A 15,515-nucleotide genomic window follows, 5' to 3' on the forward strand; every position below is an offset into this window, starting at 1 on the left:
GATGTAGATCTGATTGAATCAGGGCTCAGCTCAAGTGAATCATGTGAGTGAGTTGTTTTAGCTGTCTGTCCACGGTGGAAGTGCAGATAGCCTAATTAATTTAGTTCGAAAATGCATCATTATGGATTGTGGAAGCAAACCAACTTCAGTCCACAATTATCTTTTTTATAATTTTTTTTTTTTTTTTTTTTTTTTTGGGGGGGTGCATATGGGGCCCCCATATGAGCTCTTGAAACGGGCCCCCAGATCATTAAGGCCGCCCCTGACTTTAGTTACTAGTTACTTTGCAGATATAAATGATTACATTATAAAACATACATTAACAACTTTAGCCCCCTATTTACAGCCCTAACCCAGGAAAATAGCAGATCTACAAGCTCACAATGCGTCGCATCGCGACGCATTGTGAGCTTGTAGATCTGCTATTTTCAAACATTTTAGTACTTTTACTGTTGGTACTTTAAGTACATTTTGATACCAATACTTTTGTACTTTTACTCAAGTACATTTTCAATTCCGGACGTTTACTTGTAACGGAGTACTTCTACAGTGCAATATTGATACTTTTACTTAAGTAAAACATTTGAGTACTTTTTCCACCACTGTAAAAAGTACACTTATGTCTCGTTTGGGCTGGCGGTCCAGCCCCGCACCTCATCCACACCTTCTGGCCTCACAAAGCCTCTCACGGCCCAGCACCCAAAATATCTCCTGCAAACTTCATATCCCACAGCAAACTATAAACATGTTGTGAAGTCCTGGTGGAGAGAAACAGTCCTCACTTTAGTCTACTGAAACATACACTAGTACTCCATTACTTTAACTTAAGTACACATTTGTAGTAATATTTGACCAGGACTATTTATACTTTATACTCGAGTACTGGAGTTCTATTTCGCCACTGCTAACCGCCAAAGGCGGTGCTTAAAGCACTGAATGGTTCCCTTCGCGCATGCGCAGTTCGAGTACGTATACCAACGCTGTCACTTGTGACCCCGGGATGAACCGGAAGAGGCTATATCTTCCGGCGTCACCAGGGGGTGAGTCCCTTTTATCTTCTTGCGCGCAGGTTGTGAAAGATCTGCACTAAGCCATATTACTATTGTTACAAATCTACCTTATCATTTGTTAAAAAGAGGTCGCTGGTAGTTCTGTGACCATAGGTCGGAGTAGCGTTATTTCGCCCTCTAAGAACTGTGACTTCTCTCTCCCTGAGCGGGGTTAAGCTCACACGGACGCTGTGGGCGTCCGTCGCTTCACCGGCGGGGACGTTCCCTCAGGTAGGTTGCTGCTGTTAAACTGAAGTTTTTGGATTATAAATCAGCCTCTGTTGGTAAAGGTCGTGTGCGCGCCTCCTCCTTCCTGCATCTGGTTGCATGTTGCTAACGGTAGCGTGAGCGCTCCGGTTAGCATCCGTGAGCATAGGGGCGGCTAGCTGTTGACAATCTTACGCTGCTCAAATGAGCCAATAGCTTTGTTTGTTTTGGATAGCATCTGCTCGTGACGGCAAGCGTCAGCGCTGCCTGCTACAAACACAGTGTAACTTTAGCGTTATTGCTTACACCAGTGTCCTTTGTTGTGAGAAACTAATGAAGCGAGCTGCTCGACGTTAGTTTTTGTTTGGATTAGTCTTAGTGATGGCAAGCTTGACGCTGCCTGCTGACATGGTAGGGCTAAGATATGGCTTTGTCAATCCGCGGCCTTTGTTGACCCCGTGGCAGCTGGGTGACCTTGCCAAGCAACACGCTCTGATGAGGAAGAGGAACAAGCGCGGGGGGCGTCAACGTAGGCGTTGGAACACCAATCAACTCACTGTTGCTGTGGACACCAACTCTGCTCCTTGATACCAGCCGTCACACCACAGCCACAACTTCCTCTTTCGCAATGACTTGCTAAAAACTGTACTTTTTGCTCACGTGACCTAAATGGCTATGGCAACAGCTGAAATGTGTTAACTGCTAGAGGGAAAAACCATATTAGGTTTTTCCTATTGAAATAATCTAACCAGCACCATATAAGGTTCAGCTACTGAAATGATCTAATCCGGAGGGAGGCGATCCCTTATTTGGTGTGTGGGATGGAGCCAGAATTGTATAAATACTGGTGTATATCTCTGTTCGGGGGGGGGGGGGTTTGGTAGAGAAGCTTTTGTGAGGTTTCACTTGTTTGTGCCTTTTACTGGGCGACGGACATAGCCTTGCGCAGAACTTCTCCCATTTTTAGCTCTCTCTGATTAGTTCCTTTTGGCGGCCACACTGCAACGAGGTTGCGGGGAGCGATAGTGAATTCTGCTGTATTCAACTGGGACCTTGGCATTGCCCATAATCTGGTTGAATAACCAGAGAATTTTGTCAGCTCCTAGCATTACCCATTGCTTGGTCGCCTAATCTTAGGTAGCCTTTAGTTCGCAGGAATTGAGGAATATTATCCAGATTTAACATTCAAACAAGAATTCATGGCATTGCCCGTATCTTGGTTGAATTAAGTTGAATTTGGGGATATTTTTCTGCCTGTGCCAGGCACCTTGGATTTAGGAAATGAGGAGATAGAGCTTAGGGGTCTGTTGTCTGTTTTATCAGAAATTCTGCCTTTTCATACATATATTTGTATTATTGCTAAAAGCCTGTATTAGCTTGAGTGTTAAATAAAAACCCTTTTCTATGAGAGAAGTTTTAAGAGGATTTCTTCATACGAGCCGTTTGATCTTATCAGCGGACACTTGGGTGAGTGAGAAAATATGCAACAGAAGCCACTATAAATAGAAATAGGCATTTTAGAGTGTGTTTCCAGTGCGGAGAGGTTAATAGTTTCACAGCTACAATTGGTCTGAGAACTTCTCGGCGCGGGGCACGCGCTATCTGGGGTGCAACGGCACTGCTGTACTTATGGGGTTTAAATTCATAGGGTTTATAGGTTTTGCTGAAACTAACGAGGGTAGTAGAAATTAGGAGTGTTTCAATTTCTTCTATTTTCGTCAGGCCATTACATGGCGCCCGAACAGGGACGTGAGATAGACTGCTCATGTTAAACTGAACGCTGGAATTAGATTATTAGACATCAGAGAGACAGCTGATGTCAAAATTTAATTTTGTCTAAAATATAGAGGATACTAATATTTAGTGTTAGACATTTGGAGAGACCGCCAAATGCTATAACAGTTGAGGCTCATAGTCTAGAGACTCGAGTCTAGTTGAACAAGTGATTCTAGTTCAAAGATCTTTTCCGTGAAATTTCGTTTTAGTTAGATGTGGGACGCCCACACGCTTCACATCTATTTAGTTAAAATTTCACAACTTCTCCCGTGAGGTTTTCCTATGCTCACGTAAATAAAGTAATCCCGATTCACAAGAAATCTCTCTGTTTTCTGTGCTGTAACCGTAAGAGATCCACAGAGCACTCGTAAAAGCGGGGCAAAAAGCGCTATTGCCAGTTTCAACCGTGAAGGACGAGGATAGAGAAACCGGATTCAAATAGGATAGAAACCTGTCTAAAATGATTGTCGCCAAAGATATAGATATTTGATTATAATTTCAAAATAAAATGTAATTATTATTTTATCAAATAAAATATTTTTGATTGAAAGGTTTTGTTTTGCCCAATTCTAATTACAATAAGTTTGGATTTTACAAATAAAAATAAATCTACCAAAATCTCTCTGATTAGTTCCTTTTAGCGGCCACACTGCAACGAGGTTGCGGGGAGCGATAGTGGATTCTGCTGTATTCGACTGGGACCTTGGCATTGCCCATAATCTGGTTGAATAAAGATTTTTGTCAGCTCCTAGCATTACCGATTGCTTGGTCGCCTAATCTTAGGTAGCCTTTAGTTCGCAGGAATTGAGGAATATTATCCAGATTTAACATTCAAACAAGAATTCATGGCATTGCCCGTATCTTGGTTGAATTAAGTTGAATTTGGGGAAGAGAGGTAAATTTATATTAAAAAAAAAATCTACAAAAATTCTGATTGCTCATATTTGGATAAAAACTAAGTCGCCCATCATATATGGCTGATCTTGTCCCAGCCCCGGATGACTCCTTTACTGGAGTTTCTGAGGGCGCCCAGTCAGTTTTTCAAGATCACGAGGGCTTCCAGGAAGACGCCGTGATTGTTGAGGACCTTGCTGAGGCAGAGGTTGACGAGAACTGGGCAGGCGGTCATATTCAGGATGACCCGCCGGCATATGATGAGGTACCCATCGAAATTATGGATGAAGGTCCCTCGTGGTATGTGAACCAGTGCATCTATCCCACTGCCCCTGGTCCTCCCGCTGAGGGTTTGTACCCCAGAGCGGTGAGTCTACTGGCTCTGGGGCTGGGAGAACATAGTTTGCCGGTTCCCGGGGATACATCCCTATTGAATAATATAAGCCTAAGCAGAGATACATTAGAACAACACACACCTGTTGACCGTCTCTCTAACCTGGTTAACCCCGCTAACCTACAATTGTCCAATGGTGGGGGGATGGCGCTAGCCATAAAAAAAAGCGGATGGACCCAATTATCAGAAACAATGCATTGATTTGGTTCAAAAATATACCCATGAAGCCCTTGGCGGGTTGTTAAATAATGAGGTGTACTGGACAGGAGCCTATCTGCTCGCTGACCGATATGGGGCTATTGCCAACCTGGTTGTTCCATTCCGTGAAGGACAATACACTCCAGGCCAGTGTGAGCGGGTGTTGTATGGTACGTACACATCATTGTTCCGGGCTTGTCGAGTAATAAATACTTCGGACGGGAGAACTACACCAGTGGTGATGACTCTAGTCGGGTGCGGAACATATGGCTATGACCTCAGCGCCTCTTGTCGTGCTTTGTGTCGTGCTTATGTGGACGCCGGGAGCACATTTGCCGTAACGGTCTTAACACCGGACGAGACAACTTGGATAGGTCTGACTGTTATCCTCAACCATGCCAGGGCTGGCCTCCTAGATATAGTCCCCAGGCCACGATCTGAAAATCCTTGTCCGGTCCGCCCCAATGAGGAACCCACTCGTGCGCATGATAGGCAGGCAAATGACGGCAGTGGCTCTTATGAACAGCTCTTTCGACCTGTCCAGCCCGCCCCATGCTCTGCCCCGGTGGAACGCCATGACCGCATAGCTAGGATTGAGCAGGAACGGCAGGTCCACCGGATGCGCGCTGAGGCCCAACGGGTTCACAATGAAAATAGGTCCCACTGTTATGAGCTGAGCAGGCACCGTGATCCAATTATTGTAGCACTTCCGCCTAAAAGGATCTCAAAAGGATATTTATGTTCCGGGGACCAGATTAGTTGGTCTCCAGGGACGAGTAGAGGCTGTTCCTGGACCTCTGATCACGTGCCATGGTGCAGACCTTCGGGAATGCCCTGCACATGAGGCGGAGGTACGGAGACACGGCGGTCCCAGTCTTATCCAAGCCCGTAGAAAAGCCATGAGGGGCAGAGTTCTGTGTGATGGACAACGGTTAGAGACCATACCAGGTGATCTCACCGATTTTTCACGTATTGTGCATCTGTGCTTGTCCTCCAGAACTATGTCTGACGCTGACCCACCGATATCTGAGTTGGCTGAAAGACTTAAGACAGCTGTGAAACGTGAAGCTTTAAGTTTGACTTCAAATGGGGAACAAACTTTGGTGCTAAGGGCGCGTTTCCAAAATCAGCGCTATCAGGGGTTGTCCCTCAAATACATGCTCAAGGCAGTTGCATTAGCGCTGCATGACATGCCTAATTTGGGAGAAGACACCAATCTGATTGTACTGGTTGATAAGGGCAGGGCGGAGGACCAGCTCCTAAGGGCATTAAAAGCCATTCAAACCAATGGCTCGCCCGAGGGGAGGGAGCCTAGCCCGCGCCCGGGAAAACGCGAAGCCCGGAAGCCTAGAGATCGGAGAGAGGTGAGGAGGGCAACGACCCCTCATCCCTCGCCAGAATCCAGATCTCGGCGCCAGTGGCCAGCACCAGATCCCGTTGTGGAACGCTGTCTTAGGTTTGACGATCATTCTCCCGTGCGAGGTGAGCTAGAAGGAGAACTTAATTCTCCTCCCCCCATCGCTCCGGTAAAGAGAATGACAGCCGCTGGCCAAAATGCCAGATCCCAACCTCAGAACATTAGAATGGTGGATGTCAAGCGTCTCCCTTTTGAGGCGGGAGCAACAAAATATACCACGGACACGGGTCTCAGCTGGTCCCCTCATGTTATTGGAGCAACCCAGAAACCAGACTGGGAACACCCTAGAGAGGGCCAAGATCAACTCATTGCGGACTGGTACCCGGTCACCCCAAGAGAAGCTTACGATATTGAGTCCGCGCCTACGGCGCAGGCGATCCTGAGTTTGCCCCGTGTGCCAGCTCCTTGGAAGGGAGCCTACTGTATATGACTGCGGGTTATGACCTGTTGAGGGAAAGGGCTGTTGAGCGTGATCGAGCGGTAAGGAGAGTGGCGGGGTTTGCACCGGGATTGGTGGATGGGACTGGCCACCTCATTCAGAATCCTAGTCCAACCCTTGGTACTCCCCTGAGGTCTTCAACTCCAAGGACCCGCATGGATGTGATGGAGGCTAGAAATCAACCTAGCCCGTCCGGTCCGGTGGGTTTGGAGTCTAGATCCCCTTACATGCTACGATTGACGCCGACGGTTTTCCCTCCAGTGCCCGAGCACCTAAATACGGCCATGGGGACAATTCACCTTACTGATTTTAGAGAGCTGGAAGCATATCTGCCCATTAGAAGTCCTGATGAAACCATTACAGATTATGTCAGCAGGTGTGCTACAAAATTGCAGAGAAAAATGCTTGACACTCAGGTTGCAGCAGCCTACTTTAACATCAAACTAGACGCAGCCATTCCTGAGGGATTCACCCCATGGAGTGTCTTGAGTCTATGGGCAGCAGCACCGGGTGAAAATCGCGCAGAATTGGTAAGAAATTAAATCGTTAACAAAATAAGGAAGGAACATATGCCACTGTCACAAGCCATGGCCCTAATGGAGCAGGAGTGCCCGGGGGACATCATGACGCAGGAACAACTCCTGTTGTCCATTTCCGGTGGGTCGCCTTTAGCGGCTAGCTGGAACCAGATGAATCTCCTAGAGAGGCAAAATGCTACCCTAAACTATGACCGCCTTAGCCAAATCCTTGCAAGAAAAAAACAGACAGAGCGCAGTCCAGAAACCTCGGGAACAAGAAATAAAGCAGTCAATAGCACCCATGAGCTAGAGAGGGAGGAAGGCGAGGTTAAAAATAAACCCAGCCGCCCCCAGACTCGCTCACAGACGGGAAACGCCAAAGGCCCCTTCGGGGGCCAAAAACAGCCCAAACAGGGGAAGATGGAGGGCCAACAGAGGCCCCCGCCCCCGCCCCCTCAAAAAGAGAAAGCCGATCCTTACCCTTTCATAAACAAAGAGGAATACAGCCTGTTAGGACCGGAGCAGAGACAGGAGATGTACCAAAAACAACAAGAGTGGAAGCAGAGAAACCAGAGTCAGAAGCAAAAGTAGAACGGCCAATATTAACCCTATTAGCAAACAAAACCATTGAGCAGGACGGGGAGTTGAAGGCAATACTAGGGGGTGAGCAATATGTTGTTGATACGGGGGCCGATATAACGGGACATGTAGAGGGAACTACAAGTGGGGAAATTCGGTTAACACAGTTGGCCTCAGGAGCCTTGGTTGCTTTACCAGTGACGGAAAAACACGGGGTGGAGGGTCTAGAGACTCATACACCCCTATTGGCTATAAAAGATTTGAACAAAGCCGAGGACGCTTTTCCTCAGTGGAAACTGGTGGAGAGGCCCCAGGAGGTGAACCCTGCCAAAATTAATTGGATGAGACCGGTTGACATTTCTGCACTTATGGATAAGGCCATTAACAATTCCCAAATTAAGGACAAACAGAGGTTGAGAGAACTTCTGGGCAAGGGTCAATATTCCGCATTCAAAAACGATTGTGGGCAATTGGATGCGAGCTTTACATGCAATATAGTTGGAACTATTCCACCGCGTCAGTCTCAGCATCCGGTTCACCCAGGTTGTGTGAAGGAGCTGACTGAGACAATAAAGGAGCTATTGGCTTTGGGGATAATCAGAGAAATTGTAAACCCCCCGACAAATCTTCCGATTTTAGGGATCGCGAAGGGGGACGGCTCCTGGAGATTAGTGCATAACTTGGTGGAATTAAATTTACGTTCCCATGTTGACGCTTGCACCATGTTCAATGTAGCTAAGACCAGTAGGACCTTGCCCAACAAAAAGTTCAAAACCTCACTTGATTTGGCAAATGCCTTCTGGTCAGTTCCATTGTCACCGGACTCACAGCCCAAAACATCCTTCACTTGGAGGGGGACTGATGGGCTGACGCGATCATATTGTTGGCAGGTTTTACCTATGGGTTTTTCATCGGCTCCAAATATATGCCAGTCCGCAATGGAAAGGATCCTTCAGGGGCTTCCCGTAATCTGCTATGTAGACGACATATACTGGACCTCCGACACAGAATTAGAGCACCTATCGGTCCTCGAGGAAGTCTTATTAAGACTTGCTCAAGCAGGATTGAAAGTGAGCTTGAAAAAGTGCGAGATTGGTCAGTATAAACTAAAATTTCTTGGTTTTGATATCACCCCGGAAGGTAAGGCTGTCCCCAGGGAATATTTAGATGGTATTGCCACCAGCTCGGTCCCGGGAACTCTAGGGGAGTTAGCGTCCTTTTTAGGCAAAGGGGAATATGTTTCTAATCACACTCCTGGGTATGCACTCTGTTCTGCTCCACTACATAAATGGAAAGGTCGATTCCTAAAAAAGGGTTGTACTGAGGCTTTCTCTATGCCCACTGAAATGGTGGAAGCCTGGCACGAGTTGAAAAGGGTGGTGCTGACTGCTAGGCCTCTGGAAAAAAAGAGAACCAGAGAAGAATCTTGAGGTTTACGTCTGGTCGGGCGAGTTAGGAGGTACTTTAGAGCTAAGGAATGAAAGCTCGGACAAACCGTGCTTGTTCTTGTCAAAAGCCTATTCGGACACCGAGCTCAAGTATGGCGAGGAAGAGAGGGCGTTAGCACTCCTTTTTCCCCACCTCCCCGCTCTTAAGATCATGTGTATGGGCCAGAAAATAATAATACGCTCGCCTTACCCGTCCCTGTCCCTGCTGACAAAGGAGACGTTGGTTGGAGCGAAGGCGATGGGCTGTAGGTGGTCTAAATGGTCCATGATGATGCATGACCCAGACATTGCATTTGTACAGTATGGCACACGTCCCCCAAAAGTGACAACTAGGAAACCAAAACTTAGGCAACCCACCACACACACATTGTTCACAGACGGGAGCAAGCGTGTTGAGGATGGCGAGTATTCAAAATGGGCATTTATCCTGAAACGGGGAAATAAGGTGGTAAGGTCCCGTTCAGGTTACATAAAGGGTTCGGCCCAGGCGTCGGAGGTGTGTTCGATTCTGGAAGGAATTATTGCGGCAAACAAAACCAAATGCAAAGCCTTGATGATAGTTACAGACAGTGACTATTGTTTCAAAGGTGGTAATGAGGAGCTAGATGTATGGGATGGTCGAGGCTACACTAATGTCAAGGGTCAGGAGTTGGCTCATGGCAATCTTTGGCGACTCATTTTCCAAAATTCAGCCAACCTTTATACGGAATATGTAAAGGTAGAGGCCCATACTGAGGATGACACGTACACCGCGAATGGCAACCGTGAGGTGGATGCGTTAGCTCAGGATCGGTCTGACAGGTTTAAGATACAGCATTTTGCTGTTTTGACTCCAGCCGAGTGGCAGGAGGACGGAGGGATCTTAGCGGTCCCTGAGAGTGAGGAATGGAATCTCCTTACTAAGATCCACACAGGACTAGGGCATGTGGGTGCCCGACGTGTAAAGATATTTCTGGATGAGAATAATATCAGATCAAAGTCTCCCGTTAAAACGGTCCAAAAGATCAGAAAGGCTTGCGAGAGGTGCGCAGCTGCGGGAGGTTTTAAGAAAACCCGGACGGTAGACCGGGCTATTGTTTGCGAAGAAATAGGTAAACATTTCAGTGCAGATATAGCCGGACCATTGTGCGAGAGAACTAAGGCAGGTAACAGGTATTTTCTGGTAACGGCAGACAACGGATCTAGTTGGAAAAAGGTGTGGCCATTGAGGGCTGCAACCGGTAAGTCCATAGCTAGGGCTCTGTCCGACTGGTTGATTGAATGTCCGGACGCGGAATCCCTGCGCATGGATAATGCATCCCATTTCAAAAATAAAGATGTCCTGACATTATTAGAAACTGCAGCCGTTCAGACTGTGTGGTCCTTACCATATATCGCCAGTACAAATGGCTGTGCTGAACGGGCTGTGGGGATGGCTAAGTCGTGGATATTGCGTAATGCACAGTCCGACTGGGACACCCCTAGTAATTTGGTCCTTTTGCATGCCCATCTTAGGTTGCCAAAGCTCAACCCACCGAAACCTGGACTGACCGCACCGGTTCCTCTTCCTTTCACAGTGGGGGATGTGGTGTGGGTTGGTCGCAGGCGGATAACTCCTGATCAAGCCGCAGTTGCCGAGCATTGTGAAGGTAAGGACGTGGTAGCGTACATCACAGATACCAATTTGGTTATTCTAGAAAAATTGGGACCCGTCCACCCTTCACAAATCAGGAGGGTTGAGTAAAACCATGGCGTCGGGTGGTGTCCATCTGGACGATCCTTTACCTTATCCGCTGCGGATGGCAAACGTACGTTTAGTTGTTTGCCTGACCAGGGGTAACGGGAAAGGGGAAAAAACTTGTAGTAGGCCCCCATATATTGCTACAAGTCTAGAGTTTGTCAGGATGGCTAAATTAGGCTACCTACAGTCCCCACGCATGTCTAAACTGGTGTGGCGTATATATACGCCAGGAACATGCGCATGTTGCCGGAACAAAATTTGTAAAGTTGAGTGGCTGGGACAAGCTGGTGATAAACCGGTGGTCCACACTGTTCAGAATCCCACTAGATACTGGGGACAGGAAGTGCCTTTTAGGGAGGGTCCAGGCGGCTGCCGTGTTTTACTCTGTGGGACATGCTATGTGGAATATGGACTAAGGGTAAATTTGGCAAGCTACCCGGCCATGACTGTGCAGCAGATAGCGAGCTGCAACTGTCAGGCTGGTCATGGAAAAAATGGGGTGGGCTTATTCACGTGCTCAGCCCATGCTAAAGATGTGGGGGTTGTCTCCGGCCTTTATTTGGAAAGAGGGCCGGGATGGTTGGCTGTGGAAGGTCAGCGTACTGGACCGCCAACTCGAACACCCGGTGGGGCTTTAAGGTTCGGATCTACCTGTTCCCTTTGGTCTCCCGATACCAGTGTAATGGATATCGCTATACAAGGTGCATATCTGGTCTGGGGGTAATATCCGGAACGAGGTAATTTTGAACAAGGCAGTGAGGTGTTCCTAGTTTGCCCGGGAGAGGATGGCCAGCTATTATTCCCTGAGGTGTTGACGCAAGACTCAAAGAAGGGTTTTGTGCTTGACATGGCTAATTTAATACTGACAGTTTGGCATACTCCAGGTAATGTGAGCCCGTGGGAAAGAGCTTCTCCATTTGGGCCGAATCAGAGACCTAAAGGGCCCGAATTGGATTGGCACACCGAGGCCTCGCCCTGGAGCTCCAATGCCATAGAACTGTACACAAAGGTTTTTACAGTCAAGATACAGGCATTGACCGGAGCACGTGCTGGAACTCGGTTGCTCACGGCTATGGCCCTGGACAGAAGCCCCGCTCATCGGGTTCGGGTTGGTGTCAAGTGGGCCAGCCGGGAATGCCTTACGGGAGACAAGGACCGGCCGTCCATAAAGGGAGTGGTTTGTATGCAACCATCAGTCGAGGATCTGGGTCCACTGCCGGGAGCAATTCCCAAGACCAGGGTGACAATAGTTGAACCGGCACGGATCAGATCCTCGGCTTTGGGGTAACGTGGCACTGGTTCGACCTCCCATTAGTTCGACCTCCCATTAGTTCGACCTCCCAATAGTTCGACCTCCCATTAGTTCGACCTCCCATTAGTTCGACTTCAGACCGGGTCGTACTATAGAGACGTCCTACAAGTCACAATAATCCGACATCTCTTTAGTTCGACCCATCAAACTTTCAGACTAAAGGGAGGTCCTGCTGGTTCAACCTCCCGTTATTTCAACCACTGTCTGTATTATGAATAAGGGGGAAAACTTATTAAACTTATTATTATCATTATTATTAGTATTAGTATTAGTAGTAGTATTAGTATTATAACCATGTTAATTGCCCGCAGTACTCAACGCAAATCTTGCGGTATTTAAATACCCGCGGTCGGGAATAGGTGGTCAAAATAAAACTTATGGCCCCGCAAAATCTTGCATCCTACCACAATAAACCAGATATAGAGCTTATACTTCTAGCAAGATATGAATATGTCTACATGCAGGGGAGAACGTAATTTCCTACTGTGCTGCTGCGACAAGTTACAACGCAAGCGGTCTCTCTCTCTCTCTCTCTCTCTCTCTCTCTCTCTCTCTCTGCACGTGTGTGCAGCTGGTCATGGTGTCACAATATAATATAATACAATATACCTTTATAAGCGGTGTTAGTTACAACACAAGTTACAACGCAAGCGGGGTGTCTCTCTCTCTCTCTCTCTCTCTCTCTCTCTCTCTCTCTCTCTCTCTCTCTCTCTCTCTGCACGTGTGTGCAACTGGTCACGGTGTCACAATATAATATAATACAATACCTTTATAAGCGGTGTTAGTTACAACACAAGTTACAACGCAAGCGGTCTCTCTCTCTCTCTCTCTCTCTCTCTCTCTCTCTCTCTCTCTCTCTCTCTCTCCCGTCGCAATAGAAAGACTTTCCCTATATCTGTGAGAAACTCCTCCTCAGAAATAAATAGACCCTCTCTCTCGCATGGGAGTTCCGTGGGCTCCACATGACCTACATTATTATTATCATTATTATTATTATTATTATTATTATTACCCTTATTATGCTATCATATTCTGCGCATTCACATGCAATAGAAGAGTATGCTCACAGTGTTTCAGCTACTGTAGGCATAGGCCTATCCATTGCACCAACTGACAGACAAGGACAAAACGATAATAATAATCCTTCAATAGCATCAATTTCTTCACCATAATAAAGAATACGATGAACGCACACATGCTACCATTGTGGTGTCGCGCCCCGAGTTTATCTGATCTACAAGCTCACAACGCGGCGATCAGCAACACCTTTGCTGTGAGCTTGTAGACCTGTAACACTCGCCTATTATAGCTAATGATGCTGTTGATACCCAAATGACAGCTGTGACTGACGGCTGTCATTTGGGTATAAAGCCCACCGTACCGCTGGAACTACTTTTGACCTGGAGGTGTTATTTGCAGTGGCACAGCGACCCGACCGTCAGAACACTATAATAGCAGCAGCACATGTGGCCCATGATCAGAACACACAATACAGTAAATGCTATTAAACTATCCCAATGTGCTCTTGCGCTCTGGAGTGATGGTGAGGAATTCCCTCATCAGAGCATGTGTCCAAGGTGTCCAGCTCCAGAATGTCACTATTAGTTTCTGAGCCATGCTGTAACTAGACAACCTGCATGTCTGACTGTTCAGAGCTTGTGCGCCCCGCGCGTAAAGTATAAACACGGGAAACAGGTTGGGAAACAGGTCGCCAGACGCTGACGCTGATTCGTGATGACAATAAAAAATAAAATGTTATTTTTATAAATAGGCCTATTTTATTTTATTCCCCAACCCAGTCACAAACTTTAAAATGAACTGGTTCAGTTTTTAGTTAATAATTCAAAGTTTTGAACTAAATGAAGTTTATAGGCTAGTTATTTTTCTTTAATAGGCTACGCTGCTGCAAGCTATTATTTATCAAAATGATTTGTACAGCCCATATAGAACCACAGACAGCAATGATTTTAACCGTTTTAACACTGAAACTATGCATGTGTCAGATTCATCTTTGCTATAGCCTTAGTCCTTAGATCAAGACTAGATGTATTTTATCGATTTTAAATGTTTTATATCTACGAGTTATTATAGCTATATATTATTATTATTAGGTTATATATATATATATATATATATATATATTTATCCATTGCACCAACTGTACACCGACAGACAAGGACAATACGATAATGATAATAATAATATTATTAATATTAATCCTTCGTGTTCGTGTTGTGAGCTTGTAGATTTGCTATCTTTAAATGATTTTTATACATTTAATACATTTGAAAACTTGTGAAATGGGACCTTCTGCATAACAAGCACTTTAACTTTTGGTATTTTAAGTACATTTTGATACCAATACTTATGTACTTTTTGAGAGTATTTCTACATTGCAGTATTGGTACTGGTAAATATTGGTAAAGTAAAACGATTGAGTACTTTTTTTTTAACACCTGAAAAACCAGAGCATTTTACTACTTAGAAAAGTAGCGCAAATGAACTACAAATGACTAAATACTCCAATCATGTAAACATCCTCTGAAAACATCTGAACTGAATACAAGCAGATCATGTAAAAATATACACAAGTCAATAGGTTATGGTATAGGAATTTTTATACACAATCCAAAATATGAATAGAAAAGATGCCAATCTGCAAGCTATTAGGCATAAGAAAAAATAAAATAAAAATACCCTCCAAAAAATGTCCATCTCTCAAAATAAGTTGTGGAGGGAATAATGGAACTCATCCAAGTACTCAAAGATGAGCAAATAAACAGCCAATCTGCAAGGCATTAAGACAAAGTAAATAAAAAATACCCTCCAAAAAAGGTCCACCTTTCTCAAGAAGTTGTGGAGGGAATATTGGATCGCATCCAAGTACTAAAAGATGATCAAATAAACAGCCAATCTGCAAGGCATTAAGACAAAATAAAATAAAAATACCCTCCAAAAAAGGTCCACCTTTCTCAAGAAGTTGTGGAGGGAATACTGGATCGCATCCCAGTAGGCCTATACTCAAAGATGAGCAAATAAACAGCCAATCTGCAAGCTCTTAACACTAGCATGACTGAGGTTTCATTTATACCTACACAGCCTGAAATACGATCATTTTGATCCCCAAATAAGGCTATCCTATTGGCTACTGTCTCACCTCTGTGCTCCAGACTAGCTCACAGCTTCTCCCCCAAACCGTGGGGGTTCCATTGTCTTCTAAATAGCCATTAACATCTCAATTGCACTCTGCTCAGTCAGTGAACCCACATAATGTTGTTGTTGTAGGCAGGCACAACGCACAAACATTATAAAATAGTATTATAAAATGTAATGGTAACTGCAGATTCTGTATGTAAAATCTTTATAAAAAAAAGCGTATAAAACAGCGCAATCTGTAGCGTCACATTAAACTCTTCAGTGAAACATGGAGCCTATTAACGCTGAAGCCACTGTCTTATTACGTGACTATCTCCATTGTCCAAAACACATGGATATCTCTTGACAAACCAATATTATTATTATTCATTCATAATAATAATATTCACACTATTTTCCGAGCGTAAA

The 15,515-nt window shown here is 45.6% G+C and overlaps 1 protein-coding gene across 1 annotated transcript in view; it reads left to right on the forward strand.

The window, feature by feature from the left end:
* Positions 1 to 15,515, forward strand: part of LOC311033458 (transient receptor potential cation channel subfamily M member 5-like) — a gene marked incomplete at its 5' end in the record, with an annotated part of 47,159 nt that overhangs the window by 24,431 nt on the left and 7,213 nt on the right. The window lies entirely within an intron of this gene.

Source organism: Gymnoscopelus microlampas, assembly GCF_963454915.1.
Source record: "Gymnoscopelus microlampas genome assembly, chromosome: 18".
NCBI lineage: Eukaryota > Metazoa > Chordata > Actinopteri > Myctophiformes > Myctophidae > Gymnoscopelus > Gymnoscopelus microlampas.